This window comes from Carcharhinus amblyrhynchos, chromosome 30 (genome assembly GCF_965287045.1).
Source record: "Carcharhinus amblyrhynchos chromosome 30, sCarAmb.v2.hapA, whole genome shotgun sequence".
NCBI classification, from domain to species: domain Eukaryota; kingdom Metazoa; phylum Chordata; class Chondrichthyes; order Carcharhiniformes; family Carcharhinidae; genus Carcharhinus; species Carcharhinus amblyrhynchos.
This window is the reverse complement of record NC_137353.1, coordinates 11,532,186-11,554,935: the sequence shown is the minus strand read 5'-3', so window position 1 is coordinate 11,554,935 and position 22,750 is coordinate 11,532,186. Positions and strand designations below refer to the sequence as shown.

Here is a 22,750-nt window from a genome sequence, read left to right as displayed (position 1 = left end):
CTGCAGTCCATCTACCATCCCCCTCCCCTGCACGCCCCCCCCTTCTTGCCTTGCACTTCCCCCTCCTCCAGTCCCACATTCCCCCCTCCCCCACCCCTACACTCCCCTCACCATTCCCAAACTTCCATCCTCCTCTAGCCCTCCTCAGCCCCACACTCCCTCCTCCAGCCCACTTCCAGTCCCCACACACCTTCCCCTCCCCCTCCCCAACACACCCCCCTCCTCTGACCCCACAGCCCCCCACCACCGCACTCCTGTATCCTCTATGCCCCCTCCTGCCCCACACTCTCCTCTGCCCCCCTTCTGGCCCTGCACACCCACCTCCCCCCTCCCCCCTCCCCTGCACTCCTCCCTGCACTATCCCCACTCTGGTTCCACACTCCCCCCAGACCCCATGCTAACACCCCACCACGGCTCCATGCTCCCCCCACACCCTCCCCCCCATCCCCAACCTGGCATTCCCTGCTCCCCCTCCCTCCAGCCCCCGCGCTCCCCCCTCCAGCCCCCGCGCTCCCCCCTCCAGCCCCCGCGCTCCCCCCTCCAGCCCCTCCCTGCACTCCCCCCTCCAGCCCCCGCACTCCCCCCTCCAGCCCCTCCCTGCACTCCCCCTCCCTGCACTCCCCCCTCCAGCCCCTCCCTGCACTCCCCCCTCCAGCCCCTGCACTCTGCCCTCCAGCCCCTCCCTGCACTCCCCCCTCCAGCCCCTCCCCGCACTCCCCCCTCCAGCCCCCGCGCTCCCCCCCCTCCAGCCCCCGCGCTCCCCCCCCCTCCAGCCCCCGCGCTCCCCCCCCTCCAGCCCCCGCGCTCCCCCCCTCCAGCCCCCGCGCTCCCCCCCCCTCCAGCCCCCGCGCTCCCCCCCCTCCCCTGCCTCCAGTGCTGTCAATACTATTTTCATCTCACCAAATGTTATGTATCGACGCCCAACCCTCTCACCATCTGCTTTTCCCCTGACCACCCCCCCCCCAGAAATGTTGCCAGCGTCAGCAACAGTGAAACCTGGTCGGCACATCTCCCTATTCAGGGAGGAGATTCCCTGAAACGCCCCCCCCCGCCACTCACCCGCCCCCGCCCCCCGCAACCCTCACCCCGCTCCCCACCCCCACCCCTCCCTTCTCTGTCACCTACTCTAGATTCCTGAACATCCATCGGAATCACAAACTGGAACCTACTCCCACCTGAAGCCTGGGATGACAGCCTGAGACTTGACTGCTCAACCTCCTACTACAATGTGCCCTCCTCCCCTGCTGGAGAGAAGCAGGCAAGAAACTGAGAACAAAACTGCTAAAAAAAAACATTCAGCACAGCTCCTACCTGCACCGCAGACAAAACGCTTTCATCCTCTTCGTGCACCCCAACTGGAAAAAAAAACAGGGGAAAGGGAATTTCTGTGTGTGAATTATTTCAGGAAGAAAAATAAAACTCAAGTGTTTATCTCCAGCAGTGGGAAACTCAATTCGGCTAGAGGCTGAGCTGCCAGCTAATTCTTAAAATAAAACCATAGCTGAGGAAGGGAGATGTGCAGCGTTAATACCCGATTCTAGACTCACGCCGCATGTTTATCCAGCATCATCGGTCTCCAGGCAGCAATCAGACCTCTTGTCAGTTTTACACAGTTACCTCTCGCACCCAGACGGACGCGTTACATCGGGAAATGGGTCGGGAATGCTGTCTAAAAACGGAGGAGGGGTTTTCAGTCTCCAAGAACCGTTTGTGGAGAAGATAAAACATTAATGCAGGCTGGTCCCTGCAGAGAGTGTTTCCATGGTCACGTATGCGTTAGGGGTGATGCAAAACAAAGCATTAAAAAGAATCCAGTCTTAACTTCCTTCTCCTACGAGTGCCTAAATTCCTGCCTCTGCCACAGTTCTTGTTGCCTTTCTCATCCCCACGGTGACAATCCTAATATTTCAACTACATAAAAGGGAAAGGGTCATTAGGCCCAACAAGCCGATCAATTTATCTCCATCAGCTCATTCAACCCTCTCCTCACAACAACTAACCTTCAATCCATTATCTCTCCAGGAAAGGAAGAGTTGCATTGGTATAGCACCTTTCACAACCTCAGGAACTTCCAAAACACTTCACAAACCAATGAAGGCAAGTTGCTCTGGCACAACCTCAACTGAACAAGGATGTAAAAGCAAAATACTGAGGCTGCCGGAATCTGAAACAGAAACAGAAAATGTGGGAAAATTGCAGCAGTTCTGACAACATCTGTGGAGAGAGAATAGAGCCAACATTTCGAGTCTGGATGACTCTTTGGACATCATCCAGACTCAAAATGTTGGCTGTATTCTCTCTCCACAGATACTGACTCAGCTGAACATTGGTGGGAGCAGAGTATTGACTATTGATGAATAGGTGTTTCTTGATGATGCTCAGCTTGATGGGATACTGATTCCAATAATAGTGAGGATCACAGCAGGAGGTGGACTGAACACTAAGGGCAGGGTTTTACAGCCTTGCTTGTTCCGAAATCGTAAAAATCCACTCGAGGTCAACGGACCTTTCCATGGTCTGCTCCTCAACCGCTCTGATTCCCGGGGCAGGCAGGAGGTAAAATTCCAGACCTACCCTACATTTTTGGCAGCAGATGTTTGCAAAGACATATCTCCTGCATACTGGATTTCACCATAGTGGAGGATTGGAGGGTGCACAGAGCCTCCTCCTCTTATGAATTACCTCATTGTCCACCACAGTCTCAAATGGATAGAATAGGGCATCAAGAACTTGGGGGCCACTTAGTTTACCTGTGACCTGCAGCTTTTGATGTTTAGCAGACAGCTAACTCAGTGTATCAGCTTCACCAGATGGAGGACTCATTCCAAGGAGTGCTTGGTTTAACCCTGTCATACCCGTCCACATTTTATACTGAACCATGGCTCGGTCGCCTGGCTTTAAGATGAAGAAAGGGTTGGGGATGTGTCAGGACACAGACTGCGGTGGTGCTGCCGACAGCCTCCAATACCCACATCAGTCCTTATTCTGTCCACAGTGTTAGTGCCACAGAACACAACGAGAATTGTCTTTACTGTGGAGGTCTGACTCTGTGGTGAGTGTTTCTGGCAGTGCTGTCATGGATAAACATGACAATGACAGTAAGGAATGAGACCCAGTACGTTGCCTCTGCAGGCTACTTCCTTCATATCACAACACAGGCCCAGTTTGCAGCTGGATCCTTTGGCACTTCTTCGAAACCATCTTCATTCAAGGGATGTGGGCATTGCTGGCTCAACCAGCATTTATTGCCCATCCCTAACCAACCCTTGAGAAGGCGGGGGTGAGCTTCCAATTGCATTCAATGTGGCGTAGGTACATCCACAGTACTGTCAGGGAGGGAGTTCCAGGATTTTGACCCAGCAACAGTGCAGGAATGGGGATATATTTCCAAGTCAGGATGGTAAGTGGCTTGGAGGAAACTTCCAGGTGGTGGTGTCTCTTGTTTCTGCTGCCCTTGTCTTTCTAGATGGTGGCAATCATGGGTTTGGAAGGTGCTGTCTAATGAATCTTGGTGAGTTCCTGCAATACATCTTGTACACAAGGCCGCTACTGTGTATCTGTAGTGGAGGGAGTGAATGTTTGTGGATGAAGTGCCAATCAAGCAGGCTGCTTTGTCCTTGAGTGTTGTTGGAGCTGCATCCACCTAGGCAAGTGGGGAGTGTTCCATCACACTCCTGACTTGTGCCTTGGAGATGGTGGACAGGCTTTGGGGAGTCAGGAGGTGAGTTACTCACCATAGGATTCACAGCCTGTGACTTGCTTTTTTGGCCACAGTATTTATATGGCTAGTCCAGTTAAGTGTTACCACCCAGGATGTTGACAGTGGGGAATTCAGCATTGAATGTGAAGGGACAATGGTCAGATCCTCTCAGTTCAAGATGGTCATTGCTCGGTACTTGTGTGAGGCAGATGTTAAATGTCACTTGTCAATCAGGATATTGTCCATGTCTTGCTGTATTTGGACTTGGACTGCTTCAGTATCTGAGGAGTCACAAATGGTTCTGAACATTGTGCAGTAATTGGTGAATATCCCGACTTCTGATCATTTGATGGAAGGGAGGTCACTGGTGAAGAGTCTGAAGATGGTTGGACCAAGGTCACTCCCCTGAGGAACTCCTGCAGAGATGTCTGAGAGCTGAGATGATTGACCGCTAAAAACTACAACCATCTCTCTTTGTACCAGGTGTGACTCCAACCAGTGGAGAGTTTCTCCCAATTTTCATTGACTCCAGTTTTGGTGGGAGTTCTTGACGCTACATTTCGAATGTAGCCTTAATGTCAAGGACAGCCACTCTCATTTTGTTCAGCTCTTTTCCCCACGATTGTACCAAGGCTGTAATTCGGTTAGGAACTGAGAGGCCCTGGTGGAATCTTCGGGTAAGCGTTTTCCAAGGCGGCCTTTACAATACACGACAGCGCAGAGTCGCTGAGCAGAGACTAATAGCCAAATTCTGCACACATGATACGGTCTTACCTGGGATCTTGGGTTCATGTCACACTATCTGTAACCCCCACAATTTGCCTGGATTTGCAAAATCTCACTAACTTTCCTGTCTGGAAACAATACACACCCTTTAACCTGTGCTTAATGCTCTCTCCACTCACACTGTCTGTACCTTTAAGACTTGATTAGTTGTAAAGACTCACATTCCAATCATTATTCGTGTAAACTGAGTTTGTGTCTTTCTGCCCTGTTTGTGATCAGATCTCCCACCCACCTGACGAAGGGACAGCCTGTTCCAAAAGCTTGTGGCGTTTGCTACAAATGAACCTGATGGACTTTAACCTGGTGTTGTGAGACTTCTTTCGGAACTCAAACTTAGCATCAATGCGCAGGTTATTGGTGAACGAATGTCACTTGAAAGCACTGTCACTGACCCTTCCATCGCTTCACTGATGAGTAGACTGATAGGGCAGTAATTGGCCGGGTTGGATTTGTTCTGCTTTTTCGTACAGAACATACTTGAGCAATTTTCCACATTGCTGGGTAGAAGCCATGTTGTAGCTGTACAGGAACAGCTTGGCTAGGGGAACAAGAAATTCCGGAGTATAAGTCTTCAGTACTGTTGCTGGAGTATTGTCAGAGTCTGGACAATTTGCAGTATCCAGAGCCTTCAGCCATTTGTTGGTACCATGTGGAGTAAATCGAGTTGGTTGAAGACTGATGTCTTTGACACTGGGCACTTCTGGAGAAGGCCGAGATGGATCATCCAGTTGAAAGTTCTGGCAGGAGATTGTTGCAAACGCTTCAGCCTTTTCTTTCTCATGGATGTGCTGGGATCCTCCATCATTGAAGATGGAGATATTTGTGGAGCTTCCTCCTCCAATGATTTGTTTAACTCTCCACCACCGTTCACGGGTGGATGTGACGGGGCTGCAGAGCTTAGATCTGATCCATTGGTTGTGGGAATCTCTTGACTTGGCCGCTTGGGTGGCACGGTGGCACAGCAGTTAGCATTGCTGCCTCACAATGCCAAAGACCTGGGTTCGATTCCAGCCCTGGGTCACTGTCTGTGTGCAGTTTGCATGTTCTCCCCGTGTCTGTGTGGATTTCCTCTGAGTGCTCTGATTTCCTTTCACAGTCCAAAGATGTGCAGGTTGGGTGGATTGGCCATGCTAAATCACCCCTTAGCGTCCAAAGATGTGCAGGTTGGGTGGATTGGCCATGCTAAATCACCCCTTAGCGTCCAAAGATGTGCAGGTTGGGTGGATTGGCCATGCTAAATCACCCCTTAGCGTCGAAAGATGTGCAGGTTGGGTGGATTGGCCATGGTAAATCACCCCTTAGCGTCCAAAGATGTGCAGGTTGGGTGGATTGGCCATGCTAAATCACCCCTTAGCGTCGAAAGATGTGCAGGTTGGGTGGATTGGCCATGGTAAATCACTCCTTAGCGTCCAAAGATGTGCAGGTTGGGTGGATTGGCCATGGTAAATCACCCCTCAGTGTCCAAAAATGTGTAGGTTGGATGGATTATTTATCCAAAACTTTTTTGAAAGTTCTTATTTAATCTGCTCCCATCGTCCATTCAGGCATTGCATTCCAGATGTGTGTTGTTTAAATTAATATACAGCTGGGTGTCATGTGCGTTTGCTGTTAAAGAAAGCTCCAATAAAAATTCTGCAGTTATTGGCTTGAGACAGCAGCTTAGCTGTTTCTAAACCACTGGAACTTCGATAGGTATTAGTCATTATGATGAAGAGCAATGAAAAAATGCTGGTTATATTTGACAGAGAACCAATTCTCATGGTCAGAAGGGGGTTTAGTTTAAAACAGCTCTGATTTCTCCCCTCACATCTCGTCCATAAACAGAAAGACGTTTTTGATTTTTAATCTCCATTTTAAAAGTGGCGGCACTAATTCCCCAATCCTTCAGTTTTGGGCTGATCCAGTCCTCTATTAATAACCCCACAGCAAATCAAGATGGGGTAAAAATCAGAAGGTTAGTCTATTTTACACATGCTCAGAACGCGGGAAGAGTGTTCTTGACTTTCTTCTATCTGATATTATTTGTACACTAAGAGAGGGGGAAGTTGCGAAAGGGATTCAGGGCAGAGACCATAGACAAAAATAGATGTTGTTTCACTTGAGTCCAGAATTAAAATGGTTTATTCATTCAGAGTGGTGAGCTGACTGAAGCGGAGTAATCGCCTTTTCCAATGGGTGAAGTACATAGGATGAATTTGTTTCATTGTTGACACTGGGGCAGAAGTTCAGGTGGTCCAGTAGAAGTAGTGCAGATGAGAACCAGGAAAAAGCTGGACAAAGCCCTGATTCTGCTGCTGTTTTGTCGATAGAAGACTGACTCTTTTAGCTTCACAAGGCAATATTACAGGTTCTAGCAGCTTGGGGAGGGGGAGTCATGTGACATATCTCCCACTTCTTTCCACTGGTTTACACAAAGGATGTATATTCTTGGTCTGGATTCTTGAGAGTGTCAATGTTTCACCCATTAATAAGCTTACTAGAGATCCTTCATGCTGACAGATGGAATATCTGCATTGGCTAGTCTTCTGTTTCTTGTAAGTTGCAGAAATGTAAAGTGACATTTGTGCGCTTCCTTGGAATTTGATTTCTGCAGTCACAGGGGTTTTAGTACCTCTTTAGGGATAACAAGGTTGATGAGGGTTTTCTGAAGTCTAAAAATCCCTTTTGTGTGAGTTGTAGTTAGTCATTTCAATCAGTGTAAAACCTCTGTTCAGAATAGTCAAAAATATAAAGCAGCCAGCATTATATATAATGTACATATTGTTTTCATGTCTTCTTGGCATGACACAATTAATGTCCAATAAGCAACCTATATAACAAATCATTAGGGAGATTCGGCAAATAACAGCAATGTCTCATGAATTGTGTCAGATCAGTTCTCATTTATTTTTAAAGTTTCAAGTGGTGAGATTCAGAAAGTCATGGCTTCAACACCTTCCCCAAGCCTTGAGCTCTATTCAACAGGCCAACAAACCACATTTAAGATATTGTAACTTTCCGTTACTTTGCTCCCCTCTTGTACATGACACCCGCCATGAAAGAGGGATAAAGGAGTCACTCCCATCATCCTGGATAACATTGCAGTGTGTGTCTGAGGCTGCCATCTTTCCATTGGGATATTTATTTCACGAATATTAACGGTCTCAAAGCATTATCCAAAGAGCTCCCAATGTCTTAACAAACATTCCTCCCTCAATCAAAACCTCATCTCATTAGCCTTTGCTGTGTGAAAAACGGCACTGCTTTCCAACAACAGTCACCATGCTTCACCTCACCTCAGGTGAGGTGCTTTGCAATTGTGCCTGCTGATACATTAAGGAGCTTATGTAAGTCTAGCTACTTCTTCTGCCATACACACAGTGAAGCAATAACCATCATCAACTTACAAGAAACAAGAGACTCAAAATTCGAATGGTTCCAATTGATCAATTTAGCTGTACCTCGGTCTCCAACACAACACTACAGTTTCCTGGGACCACCTCCTCTTTACTTGCAGTCCCTGTACACATTTGGTGTACTTTTTTGACTTTCCTATGCAAACTGGGATCACCAACTCTCCAGCTTCCCCATCTGGTCTCCAATTAAAGATTAATCACCTGCCTGTTGCTGCCAGCAGGAATTTTCTTTGAAACGGTTTCATTTATTCCTCATACACATATGAGAATTGTTAAATTAGGGCCCTTGGCAAATACAGATCATCCAATTGGATGACAGGGAGCCTGTTCACTTTCCAATTGTTAAACAGAAGGCATTGGTCTAATGGGCTTCAGGGCAACCAATGGCAGAAGCCTGAGAGATCATGTGATGAAACCTCTGAAATACATCCAATTGGCTACAATATACATGTGAAGAGGCATAACAGAGCAAGAATTTGCCCCTCCCATTTCTGCTAACAAACAAAACCAAAGGAATATATTACTCAGAGGCATACTCTCTTCCACCTTCTTCCATCGGGAAAAAAGGTACAAAAGTCTGAAGTCATGTACCAACCGACTCAAGAACAGCTTCTTCCCTGCTGCCATCAGACTTTTGAATGGACCTATCTCGCATTAAGTGGATCTTTCTCTCCATCCTACCTAATACTGTAACACACTGTAACACTACATTCTGCACCCTCTCCTTTCCTTCTCTTTGGACGGTATGCTTTGTCTGTATAGTGTGCAAGAAACTAATACATGTGACAATAATAAATCAAATCAAATCAAATCCTGCAAGTGACAAGCCGTCCATTAAAAGACACTGATCGAGTAGGAATATTGGCTTCATAGTTTAATTCTTTCCTGTGGGCAGTTGTCTTCCTTTTCCAATCAGTAACTACCTTCACCAGCGTGACCAAGATTGGAAGATCACTTTGTAGGGAAGTCGCAGGAGTCTCCCAGGTTTGGGTGCCGTGTGCTGCAACATTCCCACAAAGACATTGTTTGGGATTATGGATTCCAATGAACTGTTTGTGAGTCACCCATTAGTTCAATCAGCCAAGCCTGAGGATTCTCCAGTCTTTCATGTCTCAGGGCATAGCGCCTGAGGGGGAGGTTCATCCAGCAAGTACAACAAACAAAGAACAAGACAGTGAAAATCTCTTCAAACAAAATACATTGGATTAATAACATCTTAATTCTAGTCATGTTCACATTGTTAATAACGAATCACAGAAATAGAGCCCATTGCTATCCAGTATCAAATAAGTCATGGTGGCACAGTGGTTAGCACTGTTACCTCACAGCACCAGGACCCAGGATCAATTCTGATCTCAGATCACTGTCTGTGCGGAGTCTGCACATTCTCCCTGTGTCTATATGGGTTCCGCCGGGTGCTCCGGTTTCTTCCCACAGTCTAAAGATGTGCGGATTAAGTGAATTGGCCGTGTTAAATTGCCGCTTAGTGTCAGGGGGTCTAGCTAGGGGAAATGCATGGGGTTATGGGGATCTGGCCAGGGTGGGATTGTGGTCAGTGCAGACCTGATGGGCCAAATTGTCTCTTTCTGCACTGTGGGGATTCTAAGTCCTTAAACAGCAATCACCCAGATAAGCAATTACTTAGCATAATTGAATTGATTTTCAAATACAGCTAGTCAGGAATAAGACAAGGGGCAAAGGTGCACAGAAAACAGGAGGAGGAGGAGGAGGCCATTCAGCCCTTCAAGCTTGCTCCACCATTCATTATGATCATGGCTGATCACCCAACACTAAAGGCTGATTCCACCTTCCCCCATCTGCTTTGTTCCCCTTCTCCCCAAAAGCTAGATCTAACTCTTTCGTGTAAATATACAACATTATGGCCTCCATTGATTTCTGTGGTAGCAAATTCCACAGACTCACCATTTCTCTGGGTGAAGAAATTTCTCCTCATTTCTATCCTAAAAGCTTTAGCCTGTAACCTTAGACTGTGACCCCTGGTTCTGGACATCCCCACCATCGGGAACAGTCTCAGTGCATTCACCTGACATGTTAGTTGCTGTGTTGGGGAGTATCAGAGATCATTCCGCAGAATACACACCAATCTCGAGCTGGTCACTCATCTTCAGCTTATAGTGGAGCCTGCAGCTGAAGTGGCCATGCAAAATTGTCTCTTAGTATCCCAAGATGTGTAGATTAGAAAAAGTAGCCATGGGAAATGTGTGGGGTTATGGTGATTGGGCAGGACAAGAGAGCCTGAACAAAATACTTTGCCCAAGAGTTGGTGCACATTTAATGGGCTGAATGGCCTCCACCTGCACTGTAGGGATTCTATGATGCTGCCCTCTCTCTCTCTCTCTGTCTAGTTGCTAAGCCTCAATCCCTCGTCAGTTTTCCAGCCCTCAGTTCTCAATCCCTACTCTCCTGATGATAAAACAGGGACATTTCCATATTTATATAGATACATCATCCTGGCCGACATGTGTATCCCAAACAATAGGTTTTCTGGTCATTGTCACAATTGTGGCAATTTGCGTTATACACACTGACTGCCGTGATTTCTACATGACATCAGTAACTGCACCTCAAAAGTACTTAATTAGCTGTTGAGTACTTTGGGATGTCCTGAGATTGTGACATAAGCTATATAAATGCAATTTTATTTGATATCTTTCAGTTTGTAACTATATCTGTGATGCTTGCTATTCTTACTGGCTCCACAAGGTGACACTATAGCATCTAAAAAAAACAATATCTGCTGTTCCTATTTGCTTCAGAGTTGGCAATGCGAACAACCAGTCAAAAAGACCACGGGCATCGATTCTGTAGCAATCCAGCACTTAACAGTACCGCATTGACCTGCTGATGATGGGAGCTCAATCCACAGACTGGCTTCACGTCTCTGGAAACCAACATCCTTTATAAAAGAGAGTATGGATCACAAAAAGCCAGCAAGCAGATCCAACAAGTACTTTAAGAAGGCAAACACCACTTTGATCTTTATTGCAATGGGGTTAGAGTTTAAAAATAAGGAGTCTTTGTTACAAGTACACAGGGTGTGGTGAGGCCTCATCTGGAACTCATCTGTGCACAGGTTTGGTCCCTTTACCTAAAAAAGGACAATGGAGACAGTCCAAAGGAGATTCACCGGGCCAGTACCTGGGATGAGAGGGCTGTTCCAAGAGAAACTAAATACTCCTTGGAGTTTAGAAGAATGATGAGTGTCTTTATTCAAATGTATAAGATCCTGAGAGGACTCTGCAGGGTAGATGGTGAGATGTTTTCACTAATGGGAGAGTCTTGAACAAAGGGGATGTCGTGACAAAATGAAAAGCTGGTCACTTAAAGCTGAGGTGCATGAGAATTTCCTCTCGCAGAGGGTGGTGAATCTCTGGAATTCTCTACCTCAAAGGGCAGTTGAGGCTGGATCATTAGAAGTATTTGAAGTGGAGGGAATTAATATTTGATAGATCGAGGATTACAGGGTTAATGGGGAAATGGCACAGAAAAGGAACTGAAGCCAGCATAGATCAGCCATGATCATATTGAATGGGTGGGCAGGCTTGAAAGGCCTGGTGGCCTCCTCCTGTATCATGTTCTTGTGCTTATTTCATTGCAGCTTCCTGCAGTCAGGGGCGGCACGGTAACACAGTGGTTAGCACTGCTGCTTCACAGCTCCAGGGTCCTGGCTTCGATTCCTGGCTTGGGTCACTGTCTGTGTGGAGTTTGCACGTTCTCCTCATGTCTGCGTGGGTTTCCTCCGGGTACTCCGATTTCCTCCCACAGTCCAAAGATGTGTGGGTTAGGTTGATTGGCCAGGCTAACAAATTGCCCCTTAGTGTCCAGGGACGGGTAGGTTAGAGGGATTAGTGGGTATAATATGTAGGGATGTGGGGGTAGGGCCTGGGTGGGATTGTGTTTGGTGCAGACTCCTTGGGCCAAAGTACCGCTTTCTGCACTGTAGGGTTCTATGACTCTATGATTCAATCGCTTGGAGTTCTGCAGGTCTGGGTTGCATCCTGTGGAGACATTTCCACTGCTCCTTTGACCTGGAAACTGGTATCTTCCAAGTGTCCGGATTACTAAGGAGAAGAGAGCAGTGGGAAATGCGGAGGATAATGCCATCTCCCCAACACTGCTCCTTCACATCAACTTTCAACAAGGAGACAGAACGATGATCTGTTGCCACCTGTATTGTCACAGTTGTGGAAGTTTGCGTTACACACAGACTGCTGTGATTGTCCAACAGGAATTCAAATGGAAATCCAGCGATGGTGAAATCCCTCCTGAACTGCAGTGCGAGTCTCATTGAGAAAAAAAATCAGGAAGTGGGGCCTGTCTCTGTCTATAAGTCTCTGTCTGTCTGACTGTCTGTTTCAGTCCGTCCTTTCTTCTGTCCATCTGTCTCAGTCTGTCCATCTGTCTCAATCTATTCATCTGACTCAGTCTGTCTGTCTGTCTCGGTCTTTCCATCTGTCTGTTTGTCTGTCTATCTAGGTCTGTCCTCTCCTTGGTCTGTCTGTTCCTCTAGGTCTGTCCTTTCCTCTGTCTGTCCTATCCCTTCCTTTTCCTGGTAGAATTCATCCCTAGACCAGGAGGGAAGTTGTTAGCTAACATTACTTTCGTTGTTGGAACAGCTCAGTTGAAATGCTAATGTATGCAGTTTGACAGATGGAATTGTGATTTTTTTTTGATGAAGTGTGAAACTCAGTCTGGGGTCTTATTCAAAGGATGCCATAGTTTCAAAGCAGTACCATCTCACCTAGCGATGTGCAAAGACTGCAAACAGCTCTCTTTACTTCGACAGAAATGGCTTCACACGAAAAGAAGGCTCACAGCCTGGCAAAACACATTCCTGGCTGCAAGTTCTGGAATTAGAGCCAGAACCTCCATGAGCAAAATGGAGCCACGTCACTGTGGCTCAGCATCTACTCTTGAAGAGCAATGAAAAATGGAACTCAGTTATTCATTCCATTCAAAGAATTTTTTGGTTGCCAATAGATTGTTGGAAGTACCCTACCTAAAACTGGCTGTTAACTCCTTGTGAACTAATCTAGTTTTTTCAGTGAGGTTTTTGTGATGTTTACTGTAATTTTTGCTTCTGTATGTTATGTCAATGGTAAATAAATCTGACCTGATAGTTTAGCCTGAATGCATTTGCCTGATGATTGGTTATTTTTACAGCTACAACCAGTGATTGCATAGATTCACTGGAGAAGGCAATGGACAAGTGATATCACTAGAGTATTAATCCAGAAATTCAGCTAATGTTCTGGGGACCCGGGTTCGAATCCCGCCAGAGCAGATAGTGGAATTTGAATTCAATAAAAAAATCTGGAATTGAAAATCTACTAATGACCATGAAACCATTGTCAATTTCCAGAAAAAAACCTATCTGGTTCACTAATGACCTTTAGGGAAGGAAATCTGCCATGCTTACTGGTCTGGCTTACATGTGACTCCGGAGCCACAGCAATACCGTTGATTGTTAATTGCCCTCAGGCAACTAGAGGTGGGCAATAAACGCTGGCCAGCCAGTGACACCCATGTCCCATGAATGTATTTTTTTAAGAAGTGATTTATTATAATTCAAGACTAAGAGGAAAACTGGCAGTGCATAAACTTATACCAAGACAGAGAATGGATAATGGTTTTAGGTCATAAGGGACTATATTTGCTTACTGGACGTCTCATCCAGGTTTAAACACGGGTAAAGGTGTTGGGGGGAAGAAACCCAAACCCTAGCAAATGAACAAAGAAAACTGCAAATATTGGAAATCTAAAATTGAACTTGATAACACTCAGAATACCACAGGGAGTGTTTCAGCAACTATAAAGGAGAAGGCTAGGTTGACATTTCAAATTTAGGCCCCTCAACAATAACTTGCATTTATATAGTGTTTTTAACATAGGAAAACAAAGTGTTTGATGGAAGGTTATTCAGAGACAATTTGACACCAAAGGCCATCAGACTGAATTTGCAACTGAAATTTGGAAGATAAGCTAACACCTCCTAAACATACGACTTCTCCTACCTAGGAAGACAAGAGGACACACATGGCAACACCACCGCCCTCCAAGACACACACCATTCTGATGTGGAAATATATCACTGATCCTTCAGTGTCACTGCGTCAAAAAGCCAGAGTTCCCTCCCTAACATCACATGGCCTGCAGTGGTACAAGGTACTGGCTCCCACTGTCTTCATTAGGAACGGGCAATAAAATGCAGCCTTTACGAGTAATGCTCACATCCCATGAATGAATGACTACTTTTAATAAAGTTGGAAGCCAAAACAACAGATACTCAATTAGAGAGACAGCTAATTTATTAAATCTGCTTAATAGAAAACTGTTAAGATACAAAATGTCATCTCAGTTAAACCAGGGAAAGACACTGACCTGCAAAGAACTTTCTCACCAGCTCCCAGTCTCCCGCCTCCTGGGGTCTCCCACCTTCGCGCACCCCCACACCACCACCACTTCCCCCCCCCCACACCCCCCCACAGGGTTTGTATGCAATAACGGTGTAAGGACAGTAAACATGACAGACAGAATGTTCTTATTCTCCGAGAAAGAATGATTTCCGATGGGATAGTTATACATAGGCCAGAGGTGCGATTTGAAGGAATCCAGGGTAATTTTTAAAGTTTTAAGTTTATTCGTGTGCCAGTTGCCACACTCCAATGCCTGTTCGGGTACATTGAGGGAGAATTTAGCACGGCCAATGCACCCTAACCAGCACATCTTTCAGACAGTGGAGGGCAATTGGAGCACCCGGAGGAAATCCACACAGACATGGGGAGAACATGTAGACACTGCATAGACAGTCACCCAAGCCGGGAATTGAACCCAGGTCCCTGGTTCTGTGAGACAACAGTGCTGATGACTTTTTTGTGGAACAATGTAAAGTTGAATTAAGTATCTTTGCCACGGCTGTTTGTTCACTGCCCATCCGAGAAATCTACAGTTGAAATGTCACATTTCAGAAAGACATTAACACTGCAATGAAGTTACTGTGCCAATCCCTTGGTCGCCACACTCCAGCGCCTGTTCTGATACACTGAGAGAGAATTTGGCATGGCCAACAAACCTAACTAGCACACCTTTCGGACTGTGGAAGGAAACCAGAGCACCTAGAGGAAGCCCGCACAGACACGGTGAGAATGTGCAGACTCAGCACAGGCAGTGACCTGAGCCAGGAATCGAACCCGGGTCCCTGATGCTGTGAGGCAGCAGTGCTAATGACTGTGCCACTGTGCCACCCCATGAGCTGGGTTTACCCAAAGGCTTCACGTATTCAGGGAATCAGACCCAGAAAGTGGAGGAGTAAAGAAAATGGAGAGACAGAGTGGAAAATTACACGTACAAAAAATTGTTTCAGATATACAAGTAATGACATCAAATGTTACTCCTGAATTCACAAATGACTATTTTAACCTCACTGCTAACCATTAAATTATTTTTGTACCATGCATTAAACAAACAACAAATACTTAACACCTATTTTTTCTTTAAATTTTGACCAAGTTGGTGACACTATTGTGTCTAGAATCGGAATGTTGGAATCCAAGCCCCTCTGTAGATTCCTGCCTGTAACCTCGGTCGATCCTGCAGGGTAGCACTGAGGCAGCACTGCATTGTTACAAAGACTGTGATCTGAATGAGAATTAAACTGAAATCTTGCCCATCTGTTCATGTGAGTGTTAAAGATCCCAGGACACTCTTTACAATCACATCATAAGGTGCTTCTCCTGCACGTTAGGCCTCTCCTTGTGCAAGAAGAAGTTGGATGATCTCCTGGTGTTCCAGCCAACATTTCTCTTTCATTCAACACAAACATGGAGAGACCAAGGAGGAGGGGGTGACCTGATAGAGGTATATAAGATATTGAGAGGTATTGATCGAGTGGATAGTCAGAGGCTTTTTCCCAGGGCTGAAATGGTTGCCACAAGAGGACACAGGTTTAAGATGCTGGGGAGTAGGTACAGAGGAGATGTCAGGGGTAAGTTTTTCACTTAGAGAGTGGTGGGTGTGTGGAATGGGCTGCCGGCAACGGTGGTGGAGGCAGATTCGATAGGGTCTTTTAAGAGACTTTTAGATAATTACATGGAACTTAGTAAGATAGAGGTTTATAGATAAGCCTAGTAATCTTTAAGGTAGGGACATGTTCTGCACAACTTGGTGGGCTGAAGGGCCTGTATTGTGCTGTACTTTTTTTATGTTTCTAGGTTTCTAAATATACTTGGGCAGTTCCTCTCACTAGGTCTACACTGCCCAATATTCAGTCCTATCAGAGTCAATGGAATGGAACATCAGGTGTAAAGTCACCATTGTCCCAGAGAATTATAAGTTGCCCACACCTCAGGTGAGGGGCAAGGTTAAGAATGTGGAGCCTTCATGAATGACCCCCAGCTGTATGGGAATTGAACCCATGCTGTTGCCATCGCTATGTGGAGGGAGGAACATTAGGTGGCTGTACAGTGAATGGACAATCGATTATAGCCCATATTGTATTACATCCCAAGACAAATTTCCATCTCTGCTAGCTGCCATCCAGGCTTATCCCATCACTGAATACTACGTAAACACCTAGATACATAATTAATGAGCTTGGGGCTGGAAGATGTGGCGTGTTTATCTGTTGACCTTGAAGTGGAAAGTATTCCCCATTCACTGCTACGGCACTTAGTCTCAAAATGGGAGGATTCTGCCCTGTGTGTGGTCACACCAACGCGCTACAATTGTAGCAAGACATCCATACTTTTACACTCCATCCACCTTACAATAATGACAATTTACCTTCCTAATTAATTGCTGTACCTGCATGCAAACTTTTTCTGATTCATGAACAAGGACACCCAGATCCCTCTTGCACTGCAGCATTCCATAGTCCCTCTCCGTTTAAATAATAATCAGTTTTCCTATTCTTCCCGACAAAGTAGACAACCTCACTTTTTCCCACATTGATACTTAATTTGTCAATTTTTTAACCGCTCACTTATCTCTACCGCTTTGTATCCTCCTCACAACTTCTCCACCTTGTCCCTTCATCTGAGCAACAACACCGATTCAACTTCAGAAGAAATTGTTGGGTTATAAAGAATATTCAGAGGATGTGATAATGCACTAGACACACACACAAACACCATTTAAAAAAAATTAATAGAGACATGCATGTTGAAGATACATAAAGCTACCCACCATCTCCAATTAAGATAGCCAGATGGAGTAAGAATTCAGTCGTAAAGGAGTATTGTGTTCGCTTCATTGGTTATTTTTAAAGTAACCTGTTTCTGCTTTATGGTTGCCTGTACACTTGGTGGGACATTGGCAAAGAGTGTTAACATACTAGCAGATGGTGTATCTGAGTGGGTACAGGCTCCATTTTTTTCATTCTGACCAGTTGCCAAATCTCTGCGAGAAGAAGTTGCCAGTCTCCAAATAAAAGCAGTCATCAGCTGCTCCCTCCTACATGCCTCCTGTTGGCTGCCTCACCAGAATCAAGAGGTGAAAAGGAGGTCCATGCATTCGCTGTTCCACCCCTGACCTTCAATATCCTCACCGTTTGCTCCAGTATCATTCGATACCCAACAGAAACAGTGCCCTGGGACTTTCATCTATTTACTCTGGGTGAAGTGGTTTGGTTTTTGAGTCCGCTGTCTGAATGATCCAAAAATGTAGACTAGATGTCGCAGGGTCACATTTGCAAACACGCACTACCCAGGAGGAACCACCGCACACACCGAGAAATCTTACAGGCATTCCCCGTGATCTGCTTCACACATCCCCCCAGAGTCATCATCCGAACATGACTTAATTTGTCCATCAACTCATCACCGGCTGTTGGGATCTGAGCAATTTTAACCCAATGGTGGCCAGTTTAGAAACTTCCAGGTTGCCCTAATCTAGACCAAGGACCAGCACCTGCACTGGGCTGGATTTTACAATGCTGGGGGTCGGGGGGGGAAATGGAAGGAATGTCATCCCCAGCAGTCAGTCGGAAAAAGCCTAACCCATGGCCAGGGCATGCTCGGGACAAACTATTACAGAGCGAGACCCCCACCCCCTCAATCTATCTGACTGGCCAGCGTCTCTTGGCATAGTGGGAGCTGCCTGGCCTGAGAGGAGGAGCAGGAAGAAGAGCATTGGCTGCTGAAGACAGAAAGTCCCAGGTTTATAGGACAGGGGGGAGAAAGAGGTGAGTGAGGGCAGGAAGGACCAAGGGTAAGGGGGTGGGAGTGTGGGGTGAGATATTTCAGGGTGAGATGTTTCGGGGATGGGGGAAGGATTGCTCCAGGGCACACAGGGCACCTCAGAGGTGCGCCCACCTCCTTCCAGCCTTTTGCGTGGATAGAGGATTGGTTGTCTAATAGGAGGCAGAGAGTTGGCATCAATGGATGCTCTTCTGATTGGCGGTTGGTAACTAGTGGAGTGCCGCAGGGATCGGTGCTGGGGCCTCAGCTATTTACCATTTATATAGATGATTGATAGGAGGGAGCTGAGTGTAGGGTGACGAAATTTGCTGATGACACAAAGGTGGGTGGAAAAGCAAATTGTGCGGAGGGTGTGGAAAGTCTGCAGAGGGATCTGGATAGGCTGAGCGAGTGGGCGAGGACCTGGCAGATGGAGTACAATGTTAGCAAGTGTGAGGTTATCCACTTTGGCAGGAATAATAGTAGGAGGGATTACTATTTAAAGGGCAAAAAGCTGCAGCATGCTACGGTGCAGAGGGTCCTGGGGATCCTTGTGCATGAGTCACAAAAACCCAGCCTACAGGCGCAGCAGGTGGTCAGGAAGGCGAATGGGATGCTGGCCTTCATAGCGAGGGGGATTGAATATAAAAGCAGGGAGGTCTTGCTGCAACTGTACAGGGCATTGGTGAGGCCGCAGCTGGAGTACTGTGTGCAGTTTTGGTCGCCGCACTTTCGCAAGGATATTTTGGCCTTGGAGGGAGTGCAGAGGAGGTTCACTAGGCTGATACCGGAGATGAGGGGGTTGGACTATGAAGAGAGACTAAATAGACTGGGTCTGTACTCGTTGGAGTTTAGAAGGATGAGGGGGGATCTTATAGAAACGTATAAGATAATGAAGGGGATGGATAGGGTAGAGGTAGAGAGATCCTTCCTGCTCAGAAAGGACAACAGGACTAGAGGACACAGCCTCAAGATAAGGGGGGGGGTGCAGTTTAGAACGGAGTTGAGGAGGAACTTCTTCACTCAAAGGGTGGTGAATCTCTGGAATTCTCTGCCTGTTGAAGTGGTGGAGGCTGCCTCGCTAAATATATTTAAGACACGGGTAGATAGGTTTTTGATAGACAAGGGAATTAAGGGTTATGGAGAGAAAGCAGGAAAGTGGAACTGATCCACTTCAGATCAGCCATGATCTTATTGAATGGCGGGGCAGGCTCGAAGGGCTAGATGGCCTACTCCTGCTCCTATTTCTTATGTTCTTATGTTCTACTTCTTATAAAAACAGCAGGCAGCACGGTGGCACAGTGGTTAGCATTGCTGCCCCACAGCACCAGGGACCCGGTTTCAATTTCTGGCTTGAATCACTTGTGCGAAGTTTGCACATTCTCTCCGTGTCTGCGTGGGTTTCCTCCAGGTGCTCTGGTTTCCTCTCACACAGGTTACGTTGATTGGCCATGATAAATTGCCCCTTATTGTCCCAGGATGTGTATGTTAGAGGGATTAGCGGAGTAAATGTGTGGGGTTGTGGGAATAGGGCTGAGGGTGGGACTGTTGTCAGTGCACATTTGATGGGCTGAATGGCCTCCTTCTGCACTGTTGGATTTCTACGATTTCAGTGAGCCTCTGCCCACTTTCACACACCAGTATAATAATGTGGGCAGCATATTATCCTGGCCACAAGCCTAATTGACCATCAATTATTTATTTACATATGGTGGGTGGGCTGCGGATTTCAGCACCCACCCACCTCGTATGCTATGGATGCCAGTTTGGGGTTGAGTGGGAAGGTGGTGGGTGAACCAGCCAATCAATCTCATATTCATCCTCCGCCAAACACACACCTGATGAGGATATGTAATTCCCAACCCATGGTACACAGCCCTCAATGCAGTCAAAGGGACTTCAATACAAGGAAGCTCCATTCACCCCCACACATGCAGAAGCAAAAACCCACAATCACATCCATGTGCTGGAATTCTACCGTCCCACCCACCACGGAATCAGAGCGGGAGAGGGACAGACAACAGAAATGTCCATTGACCTCAGGCGGGAATTTCCGGTCTCGCTCCAGCGAGGTGGTAAAATCCCGCACCAACTCTGTATTAAAAACAATTTCCAGCACGCTGCACACCACTTGTTTTTAAACAATTACTTTTGTTGCTGGTTTCCATTCCCACAAAGTGTGCAAACTCTCCTGGGTTCATTATTGGCATTCCAGCGATAGATTTCATCGTGCTTTTAGCAAGCAGCCCATCTTTTCCAATTAAATGCACACAGCCTCACAGAGGTAGAATTCACAAACGGCCCCACTGAAGGAGTTTCCTTTCAAATCCCTGGAGTGCAGAAGGAGGCCACTCGGCCCATCGAGTCTGTGCCGACTCTCGGAAAGAGCATCTTACCCAGGCCCACCCCCGCCCTATCCTAACTCACAGAAACATATAAAATTCTGACAGGGCCGGACAAACTGAGTGCAGGGATGTTGTTTGCCCTGGATGGGGGGAGGAGAGATCTAGAACAAGGGATCATAGTCTCAGAATATGGAGTAGGCCGTTTAAGATTGAGGTGAGGAGAAACCTTGGCACTCAGAAGGTGGCGAACACATGGAATTCTCTACCACAGAAGGCTGCGGAGGCCAAGTCACTGAATGTATTTAAGAAGGGAATGGATGGATTTTGGGACTTTAAAGGTGTTAAGGGGTATGGGGAAGAGTGGCAACTTGGTGTTGAGCTAAAGGATCAGCCGTGATCAGCCTGGATGATAGAGCAGGCTTGAAGGGCCGAATGGCCTACTCCTGCTTCTATTTTCTAACTTCCTGCGCTTCATAAGTCTTAATTTCAATATAATAACCCAGTGATGAATTATCTAGAATTAAATAGCACACACAGCACAGAAACAGGATGCTCAGCCCAAATAGTCTGCATTCCTGTTTTTCCTCTGCACAGATTTACCTACCTGATCCGTTAGAGTTTCTTCCTATTCTTTCTTCTTTCACATACTCATCTAGTTTGCTTTTAGAAGCACCAAAGCTATTTGCTCCAACCACTTCCTGCAGTCCCGAGTGTATTGTTCAAACGAAAGATATTTCTCCTTATAACCCCAATGGACTTAATAGTGACTATTTTGCATTCATTGCCCTAAGCTTTGGATTCTCCCACAAAAGGAAACATTCTCTCCTGACAATCCATTCATAATTGTAACAATTCCTGTCAGGTCACCTTGCAGTCCTCCCTTTTCCAAAGAAAAGCCTCAACTTGTTCAATCTTTCCGTTGTAATCTTGACTGAATAGTCTGTAGCCTAGGAAGGAGAAGGGAAGGATTGGAGCAGTAGAGCAGCATGGCTAGGATAGAAACAAGGAACATTGCAATGGTCAGAGACAGGTCATCTGACATCATGATAAGCTTCTTCTTGCCTCTTGCCCAGGAATGTGAGGGAGGTGTTGGATTCACCCACCCCCTGCGCCCCCACACCCCACCCCACCAAGTGCAGCTGCAGTCCCTACATTTGGAGCTTTTGAACCAAGAGCAGGAGTAGGCCATTCAGCCCCTCGAGCCTGCTGTGCTGTTCAATAACATCATGGCTGCTCTCATTGTGACCTCAGCTCCACATTCCACCTGATCCCATGGAATAAAGAGGACAGGACTTTTCTGTTAGCCACAGCCCCAAAGAAAACTTGGCTATTCGGTTCCAACCCTATCAATGGAGACCGGAAAAGATGGAGTAACAGGATGGGCCTGGAAGAACAGGGCCCAATCGCCACTCCCGAGGAGTCCAGGTGCCACCTAGAATATTCCAAATACCTCATACAATGGACGGGTGTCTGTCAGACAAACTCGTTCCAGAATGCATTCACAATACCACGGTGATAGTTACAAAATACAAGATATGCACTTTATTTCGTCCAATGAAGATAGGATTTCTGTGCAGAATAAACCCTCGAGCACTGAGTATTGAAAATCATCTGATCATAACAACTATTAGACTGGTGACCGTCCACCCATCCAATCTCCCTCATTGTCGATGTATCTTCTATCCACCCCGCCCCTCACTCTATCCACCCCGCCCCTCACTCTGTCCACCCCGCCCCTCACTCTGTCCACCCCGCCCCTCACTCTGTCCACCCCGCCCCTCACTCTGTCCACCCCGCCCCTCACTCTATCCACCCCGCCCCTCACTATCCACCCCGCCCCTCACTCTATCCACACCAAGCCCCTCACTCTATCCACCCCGCCCCTCACTCTGTCCACCCCGCCCCTCACTCTATCCACCCCGCCCCTCACTCTGTCCACCCCGCCCCTCACTCTGTCCACCCCGCCCCTCACTCTATCCACCCCGCCCCTCACTCTATCCACCCCGCCCCTCACTCTGTCCACCCCGCCCCTCACTCTATCCACCCCGCCCCTCACTCTATCCACCCCGCCCCTCACTCTATCCACCCCGCCCCTCACTCTATCCACCCCGCCCCTCACTCTATCCACCCCGCCCCTCACTCTATCCACCCCGCCCCTCACTCTATCCACCCCGCCCCTCACTCTATCCACCCCCGCCCCTCACTCTATCCACCCCGCCCCTCACTCTGTCCACCCCGCCCCTCACTCTATCCACCCCGCCCCTCACTCTATCCACCCCGCCCCTCACTCTATCCACCCCGCCCCTCACTCTATCCACCCCGCCCCTC

General features: G+C 47.1%; 1 protein-coding gene across 1 annotated transcript in view; it reads right to left on the bottom strand.

Annotated features, from left to right (window-relative positions):
* The window catches only part of gpr153 (G protein-coupled receptor 153), a 102,804-nt gene that overhangs the window by 54,070 nt on the left and 25,984 nt on the right, over positions 1-22,750 (bottom strand). Inside the window, exon 2 of the mRNA XM_080215030.1 lies at positions 1,312-1,355. The gene's annotated coding sequence lies outside the window, so the exon portion shown is untranslated. The remainder of the gene's footprint in view (positions 1-1,311; positions 1,356-22,750) is intronic.